At 42.9% G+C, this 25,370-nt stretch overlaps 1 pseudogene; it reads left to right on the plus strand.

The window, feature by feature from the left end:
• Window positions 1–15,959: 15,959 nt before the first annotated feature.
• On the plus strand, window positions 15,960–16,876 carry LOC102767877 (annotated as a pseudogene).
• The last annotated feature ends 8,494 nt before the right edge of the window (window positions 16,877–25,370 follow it).

Raw genomic sequence — 25,370 nt, forward strand, 5'->3', positions numbered from 1 at the left:
AGAATTATAATTCTCCGGAATCTCCCAAGACAGCAACACTGAGGTCTTCATTACTGCTTTGACATGAAAATTTTTTGCAAACACTGCTGGAAAAGGAAATACCGTGTATTTGTATTTTTCCAAAGAATCATCGCGGCAGCAAACTCCAGTGTTTACCTATGCCGCCATCTTGGTTTTTTTTCCAATAAAATATATTTTTTAAAAAAGATTCACTATTAGTATGATTCTATAAGAGACATTTACTCAGGAGAGACAATGATAATGAAGTCTCCGATATAATACCTCTACTTAAGAGTAATAGTTTTCCTCTAGGACCATAATACCTCTAACTCTATTGAAAAATTGGATTGAGACTCAGCTTTGAAGGTTTATTTTCATATAATTCTTAAACTCTGATGAGCGCTTGATTCCAATGGAGCATGACTCTACTCTATGTTTTTTATTTCCTCTGTACTTAGAAAATCTGTTTTATAGGTTATCACCTGTTTGTGCTGCTTTCCAAGAACTTCTCATAGTAATTGGACAAAAGGCTTACTTTAAGTCCTAGCTCTACTGATAGTATTACATTGAACCATATGAGGTGGTCAGTATTTGATAATTTTATACTTAAAAGATGGCAATTTCATAAGGTTTTACCTCATATAATCATGGGTAATAAATTGATTCTCGGTCCAACTCCTTACACCCTGTAGTATTATACATGGGCAGCTCATGATGTCAAGTGCACACTTCAAAAGCTGGAATGGGGCCTTTGGGTAAAGAATAAACTTGAATTAGAATAATCAACTCACAGACTATTTTACAGAGAATAAAATTAGACATAAAGAGATAAAAAATGACTGCTTAAGTCTCTATCAAACTGGTGCCAGCGAAAGGCAAAATGATTGTCAAGATGCCTGGCTGGTGTTGCTCAGTGGTTGAGCATTGACCTATCAATCAGGAGGTTGATTCCCAGTCAGAGAACATTTTTGGGCTGGGGGCTAAATTCCCAGAAGAGGGTGTGCAGGAGGCAGCCGGTCAATGATTCTCTCTCATCACTGATGTTTCCATCTCTCTCTATCCCTTCCTTTCTGAAATAAAAAAAACCCAAAACAAAACACATATTTTTTTTAAAAAAAGATGATTGTCAAGGTTGTGTAACATCACTCATCATATATTTTTGTGTGTGCCAATTACCATTCTAGGCAATGTGGATATAGCAGTGAGCAAAATCCCAGCTTCCAGGAACTTACAATCTGGAGAAGAGAGACAGATAATAAATAAAGGATATAAGGAACAGATACAGTGTAAGGGCTTTGGAAGACAAAGCAGGAAAGGGTGCTAGAAGTATGTTTGGGGGGTTTTGTCACCTGACAGAGGGGTGGTTGAGAAAGACTCACTGAGTTAAGGTTTGAGAAAAGACTTGGGGTGAGATTTAGGGGACAAGGATTCCAGGCAGAAGGAACAGCCAGTGCAATGGCCTTGAAATGGAGACCTGCCTGCTCAAGAGAAAACAAAGAGGCCTGTGAGGCTGAAACATAGTGAGCAAAAGGATGTCATCAGATGGCATTAGGGAGAGAATGTGTGTGGTCCAGATAGGTGGTCCTCATAACACTGTAGGACTTGAACTTCTACTCCACGTAGAATGGAAAGCTGTTAGTCAATTTTAACCAGTGGAGTGACAGCATTTGACTCACATGTTGAAAAGACCCTCTGAGATCTTTTGTCTAGTGAAAAGAGATTGTCAAGGGCCAAGGGTAGGATCGAGAAAGACCATTACAATACCTGAGTGAGACATGAGGCTGGCCTGGACCAAGCTGGTGCCAATAAAGGTGGGGAGAAGTGGAGATATTCTGCATTACACTTTGAAAGTAGAGCCAACAGAATTCTTGACAGGTCAGGTACAGGGAAAGAGAGCAATAGAGAGAGCAATAAGTCAAGTATGACTCCAGGGTTTTTGGTTTGAGCCATTGAAAGGATGGCTGTCAACCAGAATGGGGAAGACTGGGTGGTCCAGGAGTTTGGGGGAAAGATGGAAAGCTCAGTTTGGGGTGAGTTTGAGATTTCTTTAGACATCCAAGTGGAGTAATTGGGTGGACAGCTGCTTCTATGAGTCTGGAGTTCAAAGGTCCTGTGCCCAGCCCAATGCCCAGAGCCAAGTGGATGCTCAGTTAGTGGCAGGTCCCTTCCTTCTCCATAGCACTGGCTTCAGATTTGGCTCATAAATACTGCACAGAGGAGAAGATCCCCAAGTCAGTACTGATTGTAACTCGTGTGGCTTCTTACCTGTGAAAGCTTGAATTGCTTTATTTAAAAACAAAAGTCTTTTTTTAAAAAAATATATTTTATTGATTTTTTACAGAGAGGAAGGGAGAGAGATAGAGAGTTAGAAACATCGATCAGCTGCCTCCTGCACATCTCTTACTGGGTACATGCCTTTGACCGGAATCAAACCTGGGACCTTTCAGTCCGCAGGCCGACACTCTATCCACTGAGCGTCATAATCAAAATAATTGATTTTTAAATTCTTCTGGAATTAGTTCCTGAAGGCACAGCTGCTGGAGGAGTCTCAAATAGTCCACTGGCCTCCGGGCATCTGCATGATGAAGGTAGTGTAAGAGTTTTGAATGCGATCCCACCCTGCAAGTCCTTTAGGTTTGCCATGAACCAGGAGGAGAACATCATTCAGCTCAGAGAAAGCATTTCTCCAACATTTACTTTGGGGTGGAAATTTTTAAAAATATATATATTTTATTGATTTTTTTACAGAGAGGAAGGGAGAGGGATAGTTAGAAACATCCATGAGAGAGAAACATCGATGAGCTGCCTCCTGCACACCCCCCACTGGGGATGTGCCCGCAACCACGGTACATGCCTTGACCGGAATCGAACCTGGGACTCCTCAGTCCGCAGGCTGACGCTCTAGCCACTGAGCCAAACTGGTCAGGGCTGGGGTGGAAATTTTTATTAGGAGGCCAGTTCCTCTCGTTTCAGTCTGTGAAGATGGTCCTTGAAGTTTGGGGAAAATGGACTAGTGGAGGAAGACCTTGGGGGCGTGGGAGGGCGGGACACTTGGAGGCAGCAAAGCCTTCTTACCTCCTGACCTCCTGTCTGCACAAATAGGGGTGGTATTGCACAGGGCGAAGGACCCTGCAGTTTTTCTCCCCATTTTCATGCCTGGTGCCATCTCAGGAAAGTCCTCGTTCCCAGGGTCAGCTCTGAACAGGAGGCACATGGTGTTTCCTGAATGGCTCATTGGCTTTTACACGGTAGGGGTGCCTCGTGGCAGGAAGAACAGCTCAAGCATGGCCGAGTCTTGTCAAGAGGGCTTCTCGGCTCAGTCCTGCCTTCTGTTTCAGCTGATCCTTGGCTCTGTGCGTGTGCGCATCTGCAAAACTGGGCATGGAAGTAACCCCGCCCTCAGCTTGATAACTAGCAGACCCACTGGCCAGACAAGCCAGGAGCACAGCCAATTCCTTAGGGAGTGTGGACAGAGACCCCACCCCTATGGGAGGAGAGGGAGCTCCGGGCACCAAGCCAAGCTGGCAGCGTCAGCATCGAGCATGGGCTCTGAGTCCCTGACCCCCAGCTTAGTCCATCCTCCCTGAGGATTCATTACGAATGCTTAAGGGAACACAGAAGGCTTTTTATAGGCATCTTGGTTCAGCCTCACTGGGGTTGCTGGAACAAAAATATTTCTTCTAAAGGAAAGATCTTTAGAAGTGTCCTTGCCAAAATGTTTTATTTAGTTCTTCATCACAGGGCATATTGATACAAGGAGGATCTTCCTAACACCTTCAGAGCTCAGAGGGGGGTTGTGCGCATGAGATGTTTGTGTGTCAAGGAGGCCGGAGGCTCCCCGGGGAGGGAGGCCTTTGGCTGCAGCTCGGACATTTTTAAACCTGCAGAGATTTCTAGAATCACCAAGCCAGGTCCTGTGGGGATCCTGAGCCACACTCATTGTTTCCATGGAAACAATAGAAATTTCTGAATTAAAATAGAAGTTAATCTATAGACATCACCCTTTAAAAAAAAAAAAAGTCTGGGTTTCATCTCCGGTTCCTGAGCTGGGGCCAGCTTTTGCTGTTGTCTCCTTTATGGAATTTAGAATAAGGAGCTAAAGGAAAACTCCTAAAAGGGGAAAGACTTCCTCTCTGAGCCCAGACAGGCGGGAGTGAACCGGTTTCGAAGGAGCAAGTTTTAACTAGCAGCTCTGCTCATGACATTGGAGACCCCACACAGGGCTTGTTTTTAATTGGGCCCTGAGATTTTCTTCCTGTTTTCCGGTGCAACTGTCTGGACTTTAAATTACAGGGGGAACAGCCCAGGAACAGAAAAGCTGCTCTCATCTGCTTTCGGGCCTGCCTCAAATCAGAGAGGAGCTATGCGTATCTTGAGATTTCCAGTGTGGCCTCTGAGACCTGCTGGTTGGAATCGTCCTGAAAAGATACGGAGGAAGGGCACAGCACATGAGCATGGACAAGCGCTGAGTGGAAACTTTATCCCTTTAGGGTTCATCAGTCTGTCACTGTCACTACCGATAAACCAAGCATGTCATCTTCTCCTCCAGCTCAGTACCTGGCATGGAGAGCACGATGTCATGGAAGGACCCCCCCGCCCCCGCCCCCGCCCCTGCAGCTGCGGTCAGAGTTCGGGTTCTGGTTCTGATTCTGCCTGTGAGCTGTGTGACCTTAAATGAGTCGGTTACCTTCTCTGGGTTTCACTTTACTCATCAGTAAAGGGAGGGGAGAGGCGATGGTAAATGACTATTTTTTCCTTTTTTTTGTTGTGGTAAAAAACACAATGTAACATTCATCATCATAACCGTTTTGAAGTGTACAGTTCAGTGGTGTTAATGTCACCCCATTGCTGCGAAACAGAGCTCCAGAGCTTTTCCAGCTTGCAGAGCTGGAATCCTATACCCATTAAGCATCAACTCCCAGCCCCTAGTAGCCACCATTCGACTTTCTGTTTCTATGAATTTGACTGCTTCTGCTCCTGGTCTGTAAATGGAATCATACTGAACTTGCTGTTTTGTGACTGGATATTCTACTTAACATAATGCCTTCAAGTTTCATCCATGTTGCAGCTTGTATCAGAATTTCCCTTCTTTTAAAGGTGGAATAATATTCTTTTTATGTATATAGCATATTTTGTTTATCCAGGCACCTGCTGATGGACATTTGGGTTGTTTCCAGTTCTTGGCTATGGTGAGTAATGCTGTTGTAAACATTGGTGTACAAGTGTTTGTTCTAGTCCTTGCTTTCAATTCCGGAAGTAGGATTGCTGGATCACATGGCAGTTCTATTTTAAATATTTTGAGAAACTACCGTACTTTTTGCCAGGGTGGCAGCACCATTTTACGTTGCCACCAGCAGACTACAAGAGTTGCAATTTACCTACATCCTTGCTAACACTTAATGGGTGTGGGGTGGTAACTTACTATGGTTTTGATGTGCATTTCTCTGATGGTTAGTGATGCTGAGCATCTTTTCATGCGCTTATTGGCGATCTGTCTATCATCTTTGGAAAAACATCTACCCAAGTTCTTTGCCCATATTTTAGTTTAGTTATTTGATATTTTTTGCTGTTGTTGAGTTGTATATTGGATACCTTTATTGACTGACCACCTTTAACATTTACAGCTGTAGATTCTCACTGTCTTAAACCAACTTTCTCATCTCTTTCCTTTCAAGGGATAGATAATGGTTACATGCCATTGGATATATTTGCAAAAAAATTCTATCTGCCAGTGACTCTGACAGACCTTTCTCTGTTCTTTCTTTCCGTTTTTTTGCATGCTGGGTTTTTGCTACATGTGACAGGAAGTGAAGGTGTATTGTTCAGGATTTAATATAATGGGATGCTCATCACTTGAGGGAAAGTGTGGAGTGGAGTGGGAATGTTTTTCCTTCTAAAGCAAGTGCTTCTTGTCAAGCACTATATGCTGACGAGTTTTCTAAGTGCTTTATGTGTATTAACACATTTACTCCTCAAAGAAGCCACAACCTTTTGAGGTAAGTACTAGTAGTATCCTCATTTCAGAATGATGTGACTGAGGCACAGAGAGAGCAAAAAAATCCCTTAAAGTTACACAGCTAGTAAGTTGAGGCCAGAGGTCTCTCTGTCTCCTGTCTCTCACATCGTTAGCCACTGCCTTGGATGCAGGCCTTTTTAGTGTTTATTCTATTACATCATACCATTCCAGGATGCTTTTTGTCCCTTGTCTCCCTCCCTCACCTTTCAACCGTGCCCTTTGGAACCTATCCTATATAATAAAAAGCTAATATGCAAATTGTCTCCTCAACAGGGAGTTCAACCAGGAGTTCAACCAGGGGTCAGGGCCTGCCAGCCAACCACCTGTGTCTCCTCCCCCTGGCCCAGCCCAGCCCAATTGGTCATGATTGGGGTGGACCAGCTGGACCCCACCATGCACGAATTCGTGCACCAGGCTTCTAGTTCCTTTATACACAGAGTCTCAATATCCTTACCATTTCTACCAAACGTTTCCTATCTTCTTCTGTCAAATAAGACCTTAGTTGTACCTTGTATCCTTCTCAAGGAAAAGGGGCTCCTTCTCACGTGCCCTTCGCCCCTCAGGCTGGAAGTTGGAATTAATGTCTCCCTTGCTCTCCAAAGCTGTTGCCAGACCACTGTTCCACCCTCTCCTATAAAATTATCTTTGACTCTGAGGCTCACATCTCATCCTTATGTTATCCCTGTCATGTGCTAACCTGCTGATCAATGTGTGCATTCACGAAAGATTTTGGCAGCAGGCTCACAATCTTTGTCTCCCCCAAATTCTGAAAACTGTCAACCTGGCTGAGTTCAGAGTCTAGGCAATGGCCCTCCTGACCCACTGGCTCCTCTGATCTTGACCTTCAAGCCCAGTGTTTTTACTTGGCCTCTACTTCGCCATGCTGGACTTTTAACAGCCCTGTCCTGTGGTGTCATCACCCAGGACTGTCCCATCCTGAAATTTTAAGCTCCATTGCCCTTCTATTTCATCTATGCCCTCAGTTCCATGGAGGTGTTCAGATCCTAGATTCTTTCATGTTCACCCATTCTGTATTCCCCTCTTCATTTAACCCAGACCCTAGGGCAGTGGTCAGCAAACTGCAGCTCAGCAAAGCGCGGCTCGTGAGCCACATGTGGCTCTCCCTAGGGTGATCATCTGAACCAGTTCTTTCATTAACGTCCTCAGAAGTATTTACACCCATCTCCACCTTCTTCCCTCCTGTTTTGTAGAATGAAATACCTCTCTTTCCTACAAATTCAACCTGTGCCCCTCCCTCTTTCTATGAGGTCCTGCTCTGTCATCATTTCCTTTCTGTTCTCTTTCTGTGTCCTCTGCCCAGTTTCCTATGAACATGCTCAACTCTCTCCATTCTCCATCCTTCCCTTGACCCTGCACCCTTATCTCCACTTATGTCCAATCTTGCTCCTTCCCCTTCTCTGAATTTCTAGAAAGAGGGTCTCTATTTACTTATCTTTTTATTTTTTACCTCTCAGTCCACTGAAATTTGGCTTCTCTTCACAAAGAATTGAGGTACGTGTGAGTCTGACCTAGAAACTTGAAGTAGTGAATGTGTGATTACTTCCACTGACTCAGTGGAAGGGAAGGCCAGCTTGTCTACAAGAATACAGGGCAAGGAGATGGGTGGACTTGAGTAAGTTCACCCTTTGCATGGTAACATTTGCAAACTGTCCGAGGGAGAAAGAGAGTGGAAAAGGATTATCAAGCACCACCTGTGCATCCCAATTGAAGGTTAACTTGCACAGTGCCAGGAACACAGAAGACATTCTGCAAAGGAATTCCCCCTCCCTCCGTCCCTCCTTTTGGAGCTTAGTTTTTCTTTTTGTACATCACGAGGTTGGACCAAATGATCATCAAATTCCTTTCAGCTCTAACTGTCTTTGTACAACAAAGTTTCTCCTAGCAATATCTTGTGTGTACCCACCCTGGAGACAAGCCTTTCAAAAACTGCTCACAAAAAGGCTCATGTTCTTTCCACAGAGCACTCTAAACAAATATCAACAAAAAATGTTTTTTTAAAAAACCTTGAGACTCTTTGCATAATAGCCTGTTCTCTCATTGTGCCTCTTCTTGTGTGTGTGGTGATGGTGGTGTTGTGAGGATTAAATCAGTGATGTGATTTCCATCCAAGTTAGGATATGTGCATTTCAAAGGGATTTGGGGGGTTTAACACATCAACCTTAAGGAGTAATTGTGATTTGGACAAGTTTTGGGCTACATAATAAAAGGCTGATGGTTTTTAGATAGACGGGGGCTTTCGTGCACAGAGCTAGACAAAAAGAGTAGGAAAAGAATGCAGAATTCAGTCAGGCAGCAAAGAGATTAGTTGAGTCCAGCCGAGGCTAGGGGTTGCTGAATTCCATCTACCCAAATTAAGCTTCTCTAAAAAGGGCCAGTATGTTTGCTACTTCAGGAGAATGTAGCACATTCTGACCCTAGAAGATTTTCTTGTGGTTTCATTATAAAGTGGGTAACATTTTAATCTTGAGATTTTAAGTTGAAAGGCATAAGAGATGTTAAGTTTGTAAAGAAAACTGGAATATGTAACAAAACTCAATTTACAATATTTTTAAATTTATTTGATTAGAATTGTAACAGGATACCTTTAAATGCTAGGAAACTTTTTGCTTGTTATTGTCACAAATTTGTCCCATAAGACATTGAAGGTATGTAAAAATAAATTCCAATATATTACACTTATAAATGCAGTTTAAAATTAAGACTATTTAATCAATTAAATTTGTAAATGGGACTGATTAAGCAATTTAGTTTGCCAACTGGAGCTTCTAAAAACTTGTCAGAGAAAATCTGAAAGCTACATTCTTATTTTACTCATTTTATATGAGTAAATACTGTCATAGCTTGGACTGAAAGTAATAAAAGTCAGGTTTTAAAATTTGTAAGTTCGGTCACTTGAATGTTAATTTAAGAACCAAGTAACTACTCCTTCCTATCGACAAGGCCCCCATTAGGAACAGGAAAAGCCAACACGGGAAGGATGACCATGTCTGGAGTGTCTGGTCGAGGAGAGCTCTCTGCAGAAAAGTGATGCCCCTGTAATGAAATGGCAGATATAATGCGGAGACTAGAGTGTACACGGTGTTATGAGGGTTTTGACTTAATATTTTCTCTTTCATTGTTATAATATGACTAGGGGCCCGGTGCATGAAATTCGTGCACTGGGTGTGTGTAGGGGGGAGTGTCCCTCAGCCCAGCCTGGCCCCTCTCACATACTGGGAGCCCTCAGGCGTTGACCCCCATCACCCTCCAATCGCAGGATCGGCCCCTTGCCCAGGCCTGACGCCTCTGCCAGGGACAGGGGACCCACATCTCCCCCCGATCACTGGCTCTGACCCCCACCCAAGCCTGGGGCCTCTGGCCCAGGAATCATGCCTGGGCAGGGGACCCCCATCTCCCTCTGATCGCTTGCTCCACCCCCCGCCCAAGACTGACACCTCTGACCCAGGCTTCAGGCCTGGGCAAGGGGACCATCATATCCCCCCAATCCCTGGCTCCGCCCCCCACCCAGGCCTGATGCCTCGGCCAGAGGAGTTGACCCTCATCACCATCCGATCGCTGATCACCAGATCGGTCCCTTGCCCAGGCCTGAGGCCTCCGCAGAGGTGTCAGGCCTGGGCAGGGCACCCCCAGCTCCCCTCAGTTACAGGCTCCCCCCCTGCCCAGGCCTAACGCCTCTGGCCTAGGCGTCTGGCCCGGGCAGCAGGGACCCGCAGCTGCAGCGGCCCCGCGATTGTGGGCTTCGCTTTAGGCCCAGGCAAGGGACCCCTAGCTCCTGGGACTGCCAGCTTCGACCATGCCCAGCTCCCATCGCTGGCTCCACCCCTACTACCTGCTATCACTGGCCAGGGCAGAAAAGGCACCTGATTCTCCGATCATGGCTGGGGGGCAGGGCAAAATCTTAGTTGGCAGTTAATTTGCATATAGCCCTGATTAGCCAATGAAAAGGGTAGCATCGTACGCCAATTACCATTTTTCTCTTTTATTAGTGTAGATTACTTTTAAGAATACTTAATCCCTTATCTTTATCTTTGCATGTCCTTATTTTACAGGTAACAGATCAGGATTAAACCAGAACAAGGTAACATAAATTGGATGGCACATTATGTTGGTAGAGAGTATTGACTGGTTTCTCAGTAGTTGTGCAATGTGACTGCCAGGGTCTTATCTGAATCTACTAGGGTTCAGGAATCTGGAGAAAGGGCTGCAATGCAAATTAATAAGGAGACTAGACATGAAATATAAATTTTGGAGGCATTTTGGGGGAGCCAGGGGAGGCTTAGCTTTAGCAACTAAGTTCTTCGAATCTCCCGTACCCTGGGCTTTTTATTCACACATTTTGCCCTATAGCAAAGCAGATATACATATCAAAGGTAAGGTTTGGTAAACAGTAAAAGATTATCAGGTTGGGGGAACTGCCTTCAGCTGTCTGGCAGCAGGCAATAATGTATGCAGATCTTCAGCCCTGCTGAAACCCCAAGGTTCATCAGCCTTTTGATGAACTTCTTGCATTTTATTATGCCCTGCTGGAATTTTCTTCCACCATATTACCTTACTATCAAATAACTTTCTTGTTTTGACTCTTATAAAAACTGTGGACCAAAGAGAGGTAAAGAAGAAATGAGCAAAAGTTCTTAAATAATCAGCAGTTAAAGTCAAATCTGTATTTATTTCTGGCTTTCTCAATTGACTTGAACAAAACAGTGAAGTAGCACAAGCAATTGTCTTTGAGATGCTCCAGGTTGCCCATTCTCTTTCCCCACTTAAGTTTATGCCTTAGTCTTCCCCACTCATCAAATCCACTCCTGGGGAGAATCTGAGTATTGGTTAATGTTTTAATGTGAATTTAAGTTTAAGGGGTAGTTTTTCTCTAAGTCTTGTCTTCAGTCATACAATGGAAGTAATGGTCCAAGGCCATCCTTCTGAGAGTGCCTTCGGGGTGAGGCAGAGGCTGGAGAACCCATGATGCTCATCTCTGCTGAGAGATTTGTGTAAGAGCAGGGGGTTCTTGTAATAAGTGCTCTGGGTCTGTCCTGGTAGGTGGGACAGAGAGTGGTCCTAAGTATAGACTAGTAGTTCCTAAACCTGACTAGCCATCATAGTCACGTGAAGAGATGTTTTTAAATATTCTAGGATTACCAATCCACATTCAAATTCTGATTCAGTTGCTCAGGTGCTGTTCATGGTCAGCCCCACTGGGGGCAGCTGTTGTAAGACCAGTGATGAGTTTACTAACCTGAATTGATGACTTCAGGCGTCCTCAAACTATGGCCCGCGGGACATATGCGACCCGCCGAAAACATTCATCCAGCCCCCCGGGTGTTTTTGCCACCCTGCCTGTCCTGCTTAGCAGCCGACTCGTCCCAGGCCCGCAGTGCGCATGTGTGGAATGTCTGAGGGACAGTGAACTGGCCCCCTGTTTAAAAAGTTTGAGGACCTCTCAATTACTTAAAGAAGTAGGTGTATATTTATTTACTTCTCTTTTTTGTAACACAGTAACAATTTAGAGTTCTTCCATCTTACAAGTGAGCAGATGGCCTAACTACTATAGGTTCTAATGGTCTTTAAACAAATTTGTCTTGCTTTTCTCTCTGTCTCTCTGGTCTTTTCCTTCTTCTCTGTATTTCTCTGTAACACTCTCTAATAGGCTAGCTCGGACTCTTTTTACTGAATCTGTCCGTGTTGTTTTTATATTTTTCAGGAAAAGTAAAACTGAATATATCCCAATTAGTTATCAAGAATAAGGTGCTAATAATTTATCTTCCTGTCCTGGATGAATGATAGAAGAATCTATTATGTGCCAGACAGAAGGCGGGTAGTTTTCCAGGTATGCTACTTCATTTCCTCAACCCCGGGAGGCGGGAGTTTGACTCAGAACAGTTAACTGTACTTTCCAGAATGAATCTGCTCAAAGCAGACTAATTTTAGCTTTCTTCATCACCAGCAAACATTGATTGAGCACCTAGCACAGGCCAGACACCAAGACCTGAGCTTGCTAATTAGATCACGCTGCTCTTTCTTTGGCACACTGAGGCTTGTGGTATTGATTAAACCACCACATTAAAAATAAACTTTGAAAACTTAGATCTTTATTTAGCTTTAAAAGTATATATTGTATTTGCTTCAATTCCACAAGTCCTAAAATTTTAAAAATGAAAAAAAAAGCACAAATGAGAATCTAAAGATTATCAATTATTCTATTAGAGAAAATCACTGTTAACTGTATCGTGTGTCTGACCTGCTTTTTGCTGAACACACATGCACATACCATCCTTATACTTTTAAAACACAAATCTGACCATTCAAGGTTTATATACCATTTTCTATTTTCCAGTGGTTGTAGCATATATAATGGCTGTATGGTCCAGGGTTTAATTTTTAACTGGCCATAATTTATTTTTCAACCACTCCCTGATTGTTGAATACTTGGACCATTTTCATTCCCACTTTTAAAAACAAGTGTTAGAGAGTAGACTGGTTGTTGCCAGAGTGGAAGGGGAATGGGGGGACTGGATGAAAGAGGTGAAGGGGTTAATAAGTACAAATTGGCCCTGGCCAGTTTGCTCAGTGGTTGGAGCATCAGCCCACTTACCTGGGTTGTTGGCTTGCTCCCTGACCGTGTTCAGGACGAATGCAAGTAGGCAACCAGTCCATGTTTCTCTCTCTCTCTTTCTCCCTCCTTCCCTCCCTCCCTTCCACTCTCCCTGAAAAGCCATGGAAAAATATTCTCAGGTGAAGATTAACAACAAAAAAGAAGTACAAATTGGTAGTTACAAAATAGTCATGGGGATGTAAAGTACAGCACAGGGAATATCGTCAGTAATATTGTAGTAACTATGTATGGTGCCAGGTAGATACCAGAAATAATGGGGAGAACACTTTGGAAAGTATGATTGTCTCACCATTATGCTGTACACCTAAAACTAATACAAAATAACATTGAAAGTAAATTGTAACTAAAAAATAAAGAAGAGAAAATAAATAAAAACAAGGCTGTGTCATCTACCCCAGCTGTCCTTTAAATATCAAGGCAATAGGAAAATAGTTTTAAACATAAAGATGTCAGAATATAGGTATTTATGATTCCATCCTGAGATGATGGGGGAAATAGCAGCAACAACACTGATAATGAGCACTGATTCTATGTAACTCTAGGTCTAAGACTTAAACAAAGGTGGGGAAAAGGTGGAAGAATAGCAGAAAAGGAAAAGAGGAAGAAAAATAAGGCAGGGTGGTGGGCAAAAGCTGCTTCATTGTAGAAGAAACAGATCTAGTAAGACAATTAGGTATTATAAAATTACAATATCACCATTTTTAATTTCTAGTCAAATAATAGATCTAGGAAATGATTGTCAAATCATTGCTAAAACCACTAGGTGAAAAATTGATGAGAAAATGTAAAATTGAGGAACTAGACTGAGAACACTTGAATCCACTAAGCAATGTAAACATCACTAAAATGGAGCAAACAGGCTTTAAGGGCATTTGATGTGATTTAATATGAAGCACAAACGGCCAGTTATAAAGCATTCTTGCCTATTCCCTAAAAGAACTCAAATCCCATCAAGACTTTAGCTCTAGCTACCAGTTTATAGGGGATAGAGGAACATATTAAATGACAGGAGAAAAATATAATAAGCCAAATCCAGAATATGAGAACTTCTGCAGGTCAACATGACCTGATTTTTTTTCAACAAATAAGTAGCATAAGGAAAAGTGAAGAAATTATTATAGATTACAGGGACTTAAGAGAAATAACAATGATATCCAATGTATGAAACTTTTTAGATCCAAATTTAAATAAATTATAAAAGCAATTTTTCACATTTTGAAATTATACATAAAGGGGTATTAGATGATATTAAAAATTATTGCTAACTTGGATGGTAAAAGAATGATATGAGGATAATGTTAATTTTTAAAATCCTTTTTTTTAGTGATTCAAACCAATGTATTTAAGAGTCAAATGACATGATGGCTGGTACTTGCTTTAAAATATTTTAGCAGAAATAATAATGAGGTAAATAAAACAAAAATCAGAGTGTGGTTGTCAGAACTCTAAGCAATGGGGAAGAGGGGAAGTGGCAGTTTTTTCTTAGCACCCCTGTGTTAATGTTTTGCCAACTTTGTCCAACATACAGGATACCTTAGTTGTAAGAGAGAAAAACATAAAATTCGCAATAATTTCCCTGCCTTCTCCACTACTATCCATCTCCACCTGCCCCTCACCTGCCTGGGCTGCTCTTTATCTAAGATTAAAATTGGCAGCTTTGGAGAAGTGTCACCTGGATTTGTTCACACACTGTTTTGCAGTAAGTATGTCCAAGTACCAGTCAACATGCTCCACTTGACAGCCAGAAGGTACAAAGTGAGAAAAACACATGCATATTGGGAAACGGTTTTGTCACAAAATTGAAGTTCAAAGGTTGTGTGAATACTCACTGATAAATGTGATTTTGAAAGGCAATTTGTAGCTTGCGTTTGTCCTAGACCCAACATGCTGTATGGAGAAACTCCTTACAGCATAAGGGGGTTGTAGTTACCCCAGATATTCCCCGTTATTTGAGCTGGTGTTGCCTCATTGTAGTAGGTTTGTTTCTATCTCCTAGTTCCTTCCGGGAGATCTTTGTTAGAAAGAGACCTGTGGTCTGTCAGTGGAGTCTTCATAGGACTGTTGGTGCCCCTGCAGGCTGGAGGTTGGAGTGGTAAGAAAATCAGCTTGCAGTGGCTCCAGTCTCACACCCTCCAAAATATCTGGCACCATGCAGATGGCAAGGTCCTCTCTCTTCACATAAGATCTCTAAAGGGAGCTGATCAATGATTCTCATTATTGATGTTTCTAAATCTCCCTCTCCCTTTCTGAACTCACTAAAAAATATATTTTAAAAGGTGGTTGTGATTTGAATTGAAAGACATGGGTTTCTGTCTTGGTGGTCAGAACACATCATGACGGAATTATTCTAGGGAACAAGACTAATTTCATTTGTCCTGAGTGATCCCACGTTAAGCATTGTAAAGGCATTTGGAGGGCAGCTTGTGCATGTAAGGAGTTGGAAACTTATCCTGTAAATTCCTGGAGGTTTTCGTTGGTGAGGTATCTGAGTCAGGTAGGTGATGTTAGGTGCCCTGCCCAAGGTCATTCAATGGTGGTGTGACCACATAAGGATTAGCATTCACAGTCACAGTGTCTGGAGTTCCTGTTCGTGACTAGACTCTGCTATATGATGTTACTTGTGGGTAACTGCAATTATTGTGGCAATAATATCTCCAGAGAACAAGGGGAGGGGCAATGGTGGAGTCAAAGTCTGTGTCATTTCTGCTAAATTTATTTAAAAGTATCTTTCTAGAATTTCACGACATGAGAGCTGCAAACATTTGGCAAAATTGTAGACTGCATTCTTTTCTTTCTTTTTTTTTTTTAACTTTCTCTGCTTTTTAAAAAATCTTTATTGTTGAAAGTATTACATAGGCCCTCCTTTTCCCCCATTAACCTCTTGACCACATTCTCTTTTAGCTCCATTGCTTAATTTTCATTTACTCTACTGTCTAGTTGTATCAGAACGTCCTACATTTCTTTTGAATTCCTAGCAGATGTGCCAGGCCACCACTTTTTTTTATGGCTGATTTCTCAGGTCATATTTGTTCAGGGTGTAAAGAGGCTGACCCCCTTTTGGCTCCAGAAACTAGTGTCATTCCTTGGAGTAAACTTGTTACATATGAAACAAGTGTTATTGGATTGAAGAATTGCTGCTTCTTATTAGGAGATTCATTTCATTTCCCATTACTCCCAACTTCATACTCAAAGCACTGAGGATGTCAAGTGGAGCATATTGAAGTAGACTCCATTTCTTCACATCATTTATGTACTTAATTTTTAAATTGTTTCATAACCCTATTGTTTTGAAACTAAATTAACAAGGTTCAAATGAACTGCCCAGCTCCTATGGAAGTCACGTACAAGAACACGAGATTTTTTATTACACACAATCCAACCAATGTGACCTTAAACAATTTTATAGAGGAAGTTAAGTACAGAGTTACCACAATAGTAAGAATATATGAAGCAAGTTATGATACTACCTTTGTGGAGAAAGAAGGCATCTGTGTTCTTGACTGGCCTTTTGATGATGGTGCGCCACCAACCAATCAGACTGCTGATAGCTGGTAAAGTCTTGTAAAAATTAAGTATTGTACCAGCTGGTGTGGCTTAGTGGTTGAACCATTGACCCTTGAACTAAGAGGTCATGGTTTGATTCTCGGTCAGGGCACATGCTTGGACTGTGGGCTCGGTCCCCAATAGTAGGCAGCTGATCAATGTTTTCCTATCATCTATGTTTCTATCTCTCCCTCCCTCTCCCTCTCTCTCTAAAAAAATCAATAAAAACATATTTTTCATCACTTAATTTTATTTATTTATTTTTAATATATTTTTATTGATTCCAGAGAGGAAGGGAGAAGGAGAGAGAGAGAAACATTGATGATAGGAAAACATTGATCAGCTGCGTCCTATTGGGGACCTATCCCACAATCCAGGCATGTGCCCTGACCAAGAATCAAACCATGACTCCTATAAAAACATATTTTTAAAATATTAAGTTTCATGAAGAACCTGGTTGTTGTATTGCTATTCCTTGTGTTGCAGGCCTTGGGAGAGTGCCAGTGCTTGTTGCCCTGGCATTAATCAAGGTGGAATGAAATATGAGATGCAGTACAGTTCATAGGACAAAAGCGCATGGAGCTTTTAACAGCAAGCAACTTTTGTGTTTGCAGAAGTATTGTCTTAAACCGTGGCCACACTTCAAAGACTCCAACGATCATAGAAACAACTGTTGTATTCAATAAAACAGGGGTGCCTGATGCCATTGCCTTGGAAGTGGAACTTGAGACAGGATCTAATCTGTCATACATATTAGCCAACATGTTGGCTTCGTGAATAAATTTAATGACGCGCCCATAGGAGTACTGAAAAGCAGTTTTACCAGGCCACGAGTTTGACAGAATTGCAACCTCTATGTTTGGGTTATGATTCGCCTATTTTGACACTTAACAGAAGATTCTTACTGTTCAGCATTTAAAATGTGCTTATCATTTGTACCAACTGACTTTTCCTGAAATCATGCGGTATTGAGTTATGTCTTTAAATCTATTCCCATGCCAGAATCTTATCAATATATAAGAAATTTAGGAAGATTAAATGTTGGGGAGTTGGAAAAGGCGGAGGCTTGTGTATTTTTAGTACCATACAGAACTAAAATCCCAGGAACTCTCAACACTCTGGACCTTATGTGGTTTAGCCCTTCAGTCATTTCAAACACAGAAAGTAGAGCTGATATGGTTATTTGCCTGCTCACTGGATGTTCCCATCTCCCACATTCATGCAAGTATACATCAGGTTTGCTCAACTTTTTTTTTACATCAAGTCTCAGAAATTAATGTCTTTCTATAAATCTCATTTTGTGCTGTTATGGACAGCCTCTGTTTTGAAAATCTGCATTGTACAGAAGCACATGTCTTTAATGTCTCCGGACAAAAAGCCATACGGTTAATTTTAATGTTTGCACTTGGGGTGCAACTTACAGGAGGCCCTAAGAAAAGAACAGGAGGGGGCTATAAAGCATTTTTAGCAAAATGTTGCCTTTGTCTTGTGCAGAATATGCTCTTATATTAAACAAATATTTTTAAAGATGGATATGCTTTATTATTGTAGCTAAAACAATCCTTACTAGTAATCATAAAAATTCTGAAATTCTGGTATTTTTTAATCCTTTCTGAAGTTGCTTACCAACTTATTTTTGTTTGAACTGAATTTTTTCCCCCTTCTTACCCTCTCTTGCAAATAAAAAGAAGTGAATTTTTCTAATGAATTGAGCACACATTTAATATTTATATGCCATTTAGCTGTATAACATATTTGGATACTTGACAATTGGTTTTATTAGTAGTAATTGATACAATGGTGATGTGTATTAATGTTAGTTTAACCATATATCTATGCTGTTCTGGGAATGTGTGGTTATAGTTCTGTGGGAGAAATAATTTGACAGTGTTCACCAACTTGTAAAAATCTAGTTTGAGAGCTAACCATCTAAGTAAATGAGATTAATTTATCATTAAAAACAGCTGAGGAAGTTCATGCTACTATGGAAGTGTTACAGATGAGGAAAGTGGGGATCAAGGTCACACAGTTAAAAACATACAGCTGGGATTAGAAGTCAGGTCCATTTGAATCTAGAGCCCTTGATTGATTTAAATTAAAAATAGAGAAACCTATATAATTTTATTAACCAACTAGAGGCCTGTTGCAGGAAGATTCCTGCAAGAATAGGGCTTCCTGAGGCTGGAGAGAAGCAGTGGAGAAGGGAACTCCCTCCGTTCTCCACCGCCTGGCTTCCTCCTGTCTTTGCTGCTGTCCCATCCAGCCACCCCGGGTCACACATGGGAGGGCCAAATGGCAGCCGGGCAGGCGGCGGATCGTTACTGTCCTGCCTGGCCACCCCAGGTCTCACGGGAGAGCCGGACGGTGGCCAGGCAGGCGGCGGAAGGCACTGTCTCGCCCTGCCTGCAGTATGCAAATTAACGACCATCTTTTTTGGGTTAATTTGCATACTCTCCTGATTTGCTGATGGGCATAGCAAAGGTACAGTCAATTAGCATCTTTGTCTTTTATTAGTGTAGATGTCACCCCAATAAACTTAATTAAAATAAAATGAAATAAAATTTTAAAGAGAGGGGATGGAACTCTGATGGGTTTAGTTATACAGTGGGGCCTTGTCTTACGAGTTTAATTCGGTCCATGACAGAGCTCATAACTCAAATTACTCGTATGTCAAATCAAAAAGTGAATGAGTGAGACACGTGATGCTGGGCTGATGTTGTGGCGTTCACTGTGACATTTGCTGCACCAACTAGCGGTGGGGTATCTGAAGCTGGCTCGTAACCCGAATTTTAGCTCGCAACTCAAAGCAAAAAATCGGCCAAGAGATAGCTCATATCTCGAAAAACTCGTTAGTTGGGACATTCGTAAGTCAAGGCCCCACTGTATAGAGAAATAATTTGGGGCCTAAGGCCCAGATCACAGAGGGAAGTGCTGGGAGTGAAGTCATCTGGGTCAGCTGCAGAGGTAGCAAGGGCACTGAATTCCAGGAAAAGCAATCACTAGAAATCAAGATGGTTGCTTATTATGCAATATTGCCTTGAGTTGGCTCCACTTCAGGATATCTACCAGAAATTTGTTTGGTTTTGAAGGCAACATGGCACCACTCACCAGCCAATTAGAAATGCTAGCTAAGGGTGGAGGTCTTCAGACTTCTTTCATTCACAAAAAGGACTGTGCTCTTGAATTCTGTGTCATGGAAGAAGCAGCCTCGTTCAGTTTTGACTGATGTTGTATAGAGTAGGGGTTTAAAGCATAGGCTATGGATTTAGACTTGGTCTCTCTAGTCGCAGGGCACTGGTTATCAAATATGTGACCTTCATCCAGTGACCTTCATCTCTAAATTCTCTGAAATGGGATAATGATAGCACTTACCACATGGCCTTGCTGTGAGGGTTCAATGGGATGACGCATGTAACACACGGGCACAGAGCCAGGGCACTCAGTAAATGCCTGTTGACAGCTGTCATCATCATCATCAGTGCTGTTTACTCTGGTGGCTCCATGTGATGAATCATGAGGACAGGGCTCCCTATATTCACTTTCTCTATCAATCTGCATTCTTTCTTTCTTCAGAAGGCCACACAAGTTTTCTGGATTTTCATGTCACGATAGAAAGTCAACAAGAGAGTGTGCATCCCATGCACTCCTGTGCCACGTAGGAAATGGGCAGAGATGAAGGGAGAATGCCTGCTAACCATCCTGGGCTCTGTGCTGTAGTCACTCGTGATGCTTTCGTGAAAGTAGATTGGTCTCTGAGCCAGTTCAAAGCCAAGATGCCATGTTCTTAAAAGTGACCACAAAAGTCCTTTGTCTTATTTGTGCCCATAGGATTTAATTTATGGAGTTGACTGAGAGAAGCCAATACTATTGAAAGAAGAATTTATTACTTACAATTCTGGAGATGAGTGGATGTGCCACGTTACACAGGGCCACGTGAAGAGCACCAGGTTTGGTCAGGTGGCAGAAAGGAACAAGAGGATAGCGCAGGCCAATACCTTTGTTTGGTTTTCTGCAGAAAAGGCAAGGCAGGGCAGAATGAACAGCTAAAATTGATGAGTTCCAATAATTCTGGCTGGCTTGGGTCATAGGAGTGGTCTCTAGTTGCTTGGTACCTGGCCTTGGGATGCTTCAGAGCAGAGGAATCTGGCTTGGCACATGAGAGTTAGATAAAGGATGTGGTTGAGGGATATGGGCTCAGGATTGGTTGGTTTGTATATGAAAGTTATGTTCATAGGTAAAATGTTATCTTTAGGAATTAGCTGGCCCTGCGAGGGGCCCTCTCTCCCCAGATCAGTAAGGTCCCCAAAATGTCAAAACATAAGACACAGAAAATAAAAATGAAAACATGATTAATGCACCTATTTATCTGGTCCCTACTATCATTCCCTGGTTCCAAAAACTTCAAGTTTCTCTGAAAAAATAGATGAAGTCATAGGCATCAAGGTCAAGTGCACATGTTAAGCAGTTTTTGGTTGAAAAGCAAGACTTATTTGCTCTGGTGGACAATGCAAAAATAGCCTTGAATGATCTGTCAGGTTCTGTTGTGTCACACAGTTTACAATCTGTTTACAGTCTAGGCAGAGAAAAGAAAAAGAAAGACAATGACAATGAAAAGACTTGGGGAAAACACCTACTGTGGCCTACTGTATGTTTTGGTGATGCTATCAGGCAACCAGCAAATTCCCATCAGTCCTGCAGCTGTCTGTTGCTGGTTTAGAATTTGTTTGCCATTTTAGAAAGGAATCTATGTTATAATTTCAGATTTCACCATATAAAATGAGACAAAGGCAAACACCACTTAGCTTCCACCCACACAAGAGCATTTGTGTTGTGAATTATTCACGTATCTGATTTTCTTTTATGGAAGCTATTTTTGAGCGGGTGTAAAAAATTTAAAAAGCTGAATCAAGTCTTATAGTGTAGTATTTTACAGCTACATTTTAACCAATGCACATATTCCCAAGCCTTGAGCTCACATATTATGGAATTATGGTTCATGCTTATCCACACTTGTATTAAATAAACTGAAAACTCATAAAAAATAAATAAACTGAAAACCCAGACTTTGGGTCTGTTTTATTACCACAGACTTATATCTGGTCTCCAAGACACTGCTCCTATGGCAATGTATCTTGTTTATGGGTGACTTGCTGATACAGGTCATTGGGTTTTTGATACAGTAAAGCAAATATTGAGGCCAGAGTATTAAACGGATTGTATTTATTCTAAACACTGTACAAGAAAGATTTCATTCTTTCCAACATACTAGTCATATATGTCTCTTTGATCTTTAATGTGATCTCTACTTATTAAGAACCTAGTAGACTGGCCAAAACCGGTTTGACTCAGTGGATAGAGCGTCGGCCTGCGGACTGAAAGGTCCCAGGTTCGATTCTGGTCAAGGGCATGTACTTGGGTTGCAGGCATTTCCCCAGTGGGGGATGTGCAGGAGGCAGCTGATCAATGTTTCTCTCTCATTGATGTTTCTAGCTCTCTATCTCTCTCCCTTCCTCTCTGTAAAAAATCAATAAAATATATTTAAAAAAAAAAAAAGAACCTAGTAGACTGTAAGCTCCTCAGGACTGTTTATATTTTTACTAGAGGCCTGGTGCATGAATCCATGCATGGGTTGGGTCCCTCAGCATGGCTGGCAATTGGGGCTGATCAGGCCATCTCGCCCAATCCCGATAGGGGCCGAATGGGGCTGGCCAGCAGGAGGCAGGACTGCAAGAGGTTGGCTGGCCACAGGAGGTTGACTGTGGGAGCGCACTGACCACGAGGGGGCAGCTCCTGCATTGAGAGTCTGCCCTGTGGTGGTCAGTGTGCATCATAGCAACTGGTCGTTCAGTCATTCTGGCCAACCAGTCGTAATGGTTGCTTAGGCTTATATATATATGCTAGAGGCCCAGTGCACAAAAATTGGTGCACTCGGGGGGGTGGTGGTCCCTCAGCCCGGCCTGTGCCCTCTCGCAGTCAGGGACCCCTTGGAGGATGACCACTTGCTGGCTTAGGTCTGCTCCCCAGGGGATTGGGCCTAAGATGGCAGTCAGACATCCCTCTGGCAGCCCAGGAGCCCTCGGGGGATGTCCACTTGCCAGTGGGGAGCAGGCCTAAACTGCAGTCAGACATCCTTAGCGTTGCTGAGGAGGCAGGAGAGGCTCCCACCAACACCGCTGTACTGGCAGCCGTCAGCCTGGCTTGTGGCTGAGCAGAGCTCCCCATGTGAAAGCGCCCTGACCACCAGAGGGCAGCTTCTGCATTGAGTGTCTGCCCCCTGGTGGTCAGTGTGTGTCATAGTGACCAGTCATTCCCAGTCTTTCTGCTGTTAGGGTCAGTTTGCATATTACCCTTTTACTATATAGGATAGAGGCCTGGTGCACGGGTGGGGGTCGGCTGGTTTGCCCTGAATGGTGTCCCGGATCAGGGTGGGGGTCCTGCTTGGGTGCCTGGTCAGCCTGGGTGAGGGGATGATGGCTGTTTTCAGGCTGCCCATACACCCTTCAGGGTGGGCATCCCCACTGGGGTGCCGGGCCAGCCTGGATGAGGGGCTGAGGGCTGTTTTCAGGCTGCCCACACACCCTTCAGGGTGGGCGTCCCCACTGGGGTGCCTGGCCAGCCTGGATGAGGGGCTAAGGGCTGTTTTCAGGCAGGCCAAACCTGCAACTGAAGCTCCCAGTCTCTCCTTTTTTTCTTTTTTTTATTCTGGGATTTATTTACCTTCTGTAATTGAAACTTTGTTGCAGCTCCAGCTCTGAGGCCAGCTGGCTGAAAGCAGGTATCTGGGATTTGTTTAGCTTCTATAATTGCAACATTGTTGCATCCAAAGCTCAGAGCTAGGCTGCGGCAGGTGTGGAACCTCGGCTTCCTCCATCACTGGGGTAACCAAGCCTCATGTTCGCTTCAGCTGCGTGGCTGCCGGCCGCCATCTTGGTTGACAGTTAATTTGCATATCCTGCTGATTCGCCAATGGAAAGCGTAGCGGAGGTATGGTTAATCACCATGTTTGTCTATTATTATAGGCCTGGTGCACAAAATTCATGCACAGGTAGGGTCCCTAGGCCTGGCCAGCTATCCTGGCCGGTCAAGGCCTTCTGGTTGCTGGCCGGGGCCTTTATTCTGGCTGCTGGTGGGGGCCTCCCTTCCCCAGCTGCTTGCTGGGGCCTTCCTACATTCTGTGCTTACCCCTGGTGGTCAGCGCACATCATAGCAAGCGATTGAACTCCCAGTCTCCCAGTCGATCTCCCAAGGGGACACTTTGCATATTAGGCTTTTATATATATAGATGTAGATAGCCTTCTAGAAAGCAGTCAGCTGTGCTAGGCCATACTGGAAGCTAAAATTAACAGTTGATTAGGTGACTGTCTTATTGCAATGTTTCCCAAGGTAAACTGCATGATCCGCTTAAGGTCTGAAAGGACCCATTTGATGAGCATCAAATGAATTAATCAGACAATGCAAGACCTTCTATTTTGGAGTTTCTGGATTTCACTACATACTATGGCCCACTTTCTAGAAAATCTGTGCATTTATTAAAGGTTTCTAAAGTCAGGTACTCAACATTTTTTGTTTTGTTAAATATTCCACTAGAGAATTCTAGAGTATGTTAAGTATTCCTCTAAGATGCTCACTCCTATGTAATACTAATCAACACTGAAAAACTCCCATCGCATGTGCACATGTGCACACATTCAGGCAAATAGCTGGATTTTTTGTTATTTGGAGGGTCTTTGTTATCAGTGCATCACAGAGTCTATCTTGAATTGATCATGATTTTCAATTATTGCTATTCTTGATTTAACTAATATTTTCAAATTTTTAGTTTTGTAGTCTTTGTTATTATTGAGGTGTGTTTTTTTTAATTGGAAAGTGGAATTGCTGGGATATATGGACCACAGGAACTTTTGCTCTGTCTACGCTGACCCGAGTCAAAAAATTTGGAGAGCTACAGCTCTAGGTCTGCGTTTCTCATGCCATGATTGATGTCATCAACTGTGAGGTCCAGTGCAAATGGTTTGTTACTACTAGTAATTCAAATGCCAAGTTTGTGAAGGATTTATATTTCTGTATAAGTTAATAAGGACTCAAGGTTACTCCTCTTGTAATACTATTCTTCCTTACTGCTTTTGATATGCTTTCTAGAATGGGAGAGAAAGGGGAGATAATTATAAAACTGGAAATTGTATCTAACCTGAAGCTGCCTTGTCAAAGCGACATCCTGCAGTGAGTGACTTGCTGGTAGTCACCATGGTGGCAATGACCAGTGATTGCAGTGCTTACAAGCTTTGCCTTTATGGCTTTTTTAGTTGTTTCTTTTTAAAAATTCCTTTCTCCCTGAGTTTGAGATGTGAGTTATTGACAGCTTCAAGAATGTTCCCATTTCCCTGGTCTACACTGTAAGATTTATTTGGCATGTGTGCTCACTAATACAACACTCATTTTCTTTTATATTTTATTTGTGGGCAATTTTGTAATACAGGAGGAGCAAGGGAACTAAGATGGTTTCCCAGAACTGACAGTCATGATTACCAAACCACAGGCCCCAGCACAAAGTTGTGCCTGAAAGTTCACATCACCATTTTTATTCTTTATCAGAAATCTGTATATTATAATTCTTCTATCTTAAACAATGATTTCTGTGTGTTTATTCTTAAATGGAACATATCATTCATTGATTTAATGAGTATTTATTCACACATTATGTGCTGGACTTAAAATGGTCAATAAAGTAGACATGAGCTTGTCTGAGCTGCGGAGTTGGGGTGGGAGGAGATGACAGTGGGGACTGGGGCAGTGGGGACTGGAGGGTGGAGGGAGAGGAGGCCAGGGATATAGATAAGTAAATAGGCAATTATAATACACTAGAGGCCCGGTGCACAAAAATTTGTGCACTCGAGGCGGAGGGGGCTCCCTCAGCCCAGCCTGTGCCCTCTCGCAGTCTGGGACCCCTCGGGAGATAAGGACCTGCTGGCTTAGGCTTGCTCCCGGGTGGCAGAGGGCAGGCCCAATCCCTAGGTGCAACCCCTGGTTGGACTCAGAGCAGGGCCGATTGGGGGTTGGGGCACCGTCCCCTGTCACACTCAAGGCAGGGTCGTTGGGGAGGTTGCAGCGCCACTCCCTGTCATGCACAGAGCAGGGCCAATCAGGGGGTTGGGGCACTGCCCCCTGTCACGCACAGAGCAA

Source organism: Myotis davidii, unplaced genomic scaffold (assembly GCF_000327345.1).
Source record: "Myotis davidii unplaced genomic scaffold, ASM32734v1 scaffold581, whole genome shotgun sequence".
NCBI classification, from domain to species: domain Eukaryota; kingdom Metazoa; phylum Chordata; class Mammalia; order Chiroptera; family Vespertilionidae; genus Myotis; species Myotis davidii.